This window comes from Hipposideros armiger, unplaced genomic scaffold (assembly GCF_001890085.2).
Source record: "Hipposideros armiger isolate ML-2016 unplaced genomic scaffold, ASM189008v1 scaffold_110, whole genome shotgun sequence".
Taxonomy (NCBI): Eukaryota; Metazoa; Chordata; class Mammalia; order Chiroptera; family Hipposideridae; genus Hipposideros; species Hipposideros armiger.
Genome location: NW_017731460.1, coordinates 3,349,315 through 3,351,467, shown reverse-complemented (window position 1 = coordinate 3,351,467; position 2,153 = coordinate 3,349,315). Strand labels below are relative to the sequence as shown.

Genomic DNA, 2,153 nt, shown 5'->3' with positions numbered 1-2,153 from the left:
AGTATATGACAAAGGGTCATAAGTGAGTTAAAACAAGAGGATAGTTTTAACAGATTATAAAGGGGTCATGGTCCCTTTTGGTTGGGGTGATCAGGAACGGAAGAAGTAGCATTTGAGCTGGAATTTGAATGATAAGTAGGGTTTATCTAGATATAATAGTGGGAAGGGCATTCCAGACAGCAAGATCAGATAAACAAAGCACAATAACTCAAAGGCATGAAGAATGCCTGGGAGGTTATAGAGCAGAACACTCGTATGATACATGTGTGAGGTGGGGCTGGATTATGGAAGGTCTTGAATGTCAAGATAGAGGTTTGAATGTCATTAGAAGGTGATTAGAAGGGGCCATGGAGGGAGGGTGTCTGAGCTGGGGGTGTGTCACAGTTTGGCCAAGCTCTAGAAAGAGCTTCTTAGATGTCATGAACTGTGTGGAGCAGACCAAAGGGACACCTGAGAGCTCCAAGCCACATGGGGTTTGTGAGGTCTGAACTGGGGGGTCAGTGAGATCAGAAAGAAAGGGGTACCAAGAGATCCTGCATGGGGTAGGAGACAGGGCACAGGGATGAGTCAGAGCCTCCAACTCCAGGCTGCAACCTTGGGGACTGGGGAAACACTGAGTCACAGGGGAAAATGGTTTGGGGAGAAAAATGGTGACATGGTTTGAGATGTATGACATTTGACATGATTCACAGCCTCCCATCAGTAACATCAATGTTCATTCCACAGACATTTATTGAGAGGGACAGCACAATGAATAAGGCACAGAGCAAATAAAAGAAAAAGCGATAAAAAGTGATAGCTCATTGTACCTGAGGATCATGTGCAAGGCCTGAGCTCAGCGCTGTACAGACATTGCCCTTCTGACCCCACTAAGGCCTCCTGAAGTGACTTGTCACCCAGTCCCTCAAAACCCAGGTTGCACATTATAATTACCTGGGGAGCTTGGGAAAAAACAGGATCTGCCCCCCTCAAAAAAAAAAAAAGATGTGTGTACACTATTACTGAGTTGAGTGAGGGTCCTGGTCCAAGGCAATAAGGGTCTCAGATGAATCTTGGTGGAATCTCCAATTTTGTTGATGCCCTTCAGCCAAAGACCACCAGGAACACATCTGTAGTTAAATGAGTTGAGATTATTGTTCATTGCAGAAAGGGAGCATGTACCTGTGGGGGAATTACAAGTGCATTCTCCCCACCAGAGGGTATTAGAACCCCTTATAGCTCATGGGCTTTGATGGGTGGCTTGGGGGAGGGTCGAAGGAAGTGGGGGTCAATCTAGATTGGATGGCTTCAGACAGTGGGACAATTCTAACTGGATATCTCAATAAATATCAGCAGTAGAGAGGGGAGATTAGAATGAAGACCAAGTTGAAATTGATAGAGGTAGCAGTCACTCATCTTGGCCAAAAGAAGAGCATGTTTTGTATTTGGTGGGTGGCCAAGTGATCTTGTTTTTGTCTGTGCTTAGACAAAATCATTAAATGGTCTTGCATCCTTTCATTTTATCTTGGTCTCAGAGTAAACTTGTCTGAGGTTGGTATTCTGTGAAATTGTTTATATCTAATAGGCTCATAACCTGGCTTGGCAGTATCAGGCCAGCTTCTGAATGACAGGGGTTGCCATTTTTTTCTTTACCATCCCCCATCCCCCACCCTCTCCCACCACCAGCAAAGGAAAGATGACAGAGTAGAGGAGAAAAGGAAACGTGAAGAACCTTCAAAATTAAGAAAGGAAAAACAAGAGGAAGGAGAGGAAATGATGAGGGTGGGTGTGTGGGGAGTAAATCTTACGGCTTCTGCTTCCCAGCTCCACACTGAACCACATCTAAGGTGAATGTGGGTGTAGGACAGGCGTGCCCTGCAACCCAGCCCTCACCTGTCAGCATTGAACTTGCTGCCCAGCGCCCCTCCCCTCTCTGAGGGAGCTCTCTCTTTCCTGCCATCTGTTTGGCATTGGGCAACTGGTGATGCTCAACTTGGTCCGAAGGGAAACCTGCTCATGGAAGGTGAGGCAGGTGGGCAGTGAGAGGATTCAGGGAGCCAGACGTACAGGTAGGTGTGTGTGTGAGTGTGTGTGTGTGAGCGTGTGTGTGTGTGTGTGTGAGCGTGTGTGTGAGCGTGTGTGTGTATGTGTGTGTGTGTGTGAGCGTGTGTGTG

The 2,153-nt window shown here is 46.9% G+C and overlaps 1 long non-coding RNA gene across 1 annotated transcript in view; it reads right to left on the bottom strand.

The window, feature by feature from the left end:
- Positions 1–727: 727 nt before the first annotated feature.
- The window catches only part of LOC109385234 (uncharacterized), a 22,871-nt gene continuing 21,445 nt past the window's right edge, over positions 728–2,153 (bottom strand). Inside the window, exon 4 of the long non-coding RNA XR_002124577.1 lies at positions 728–1,109. This is a non-coding gene — a long non-coding RNA (uncharacterized LOC109385234). The remainder of the gene's footprint in view (positions 1,110–2,153) is intronic.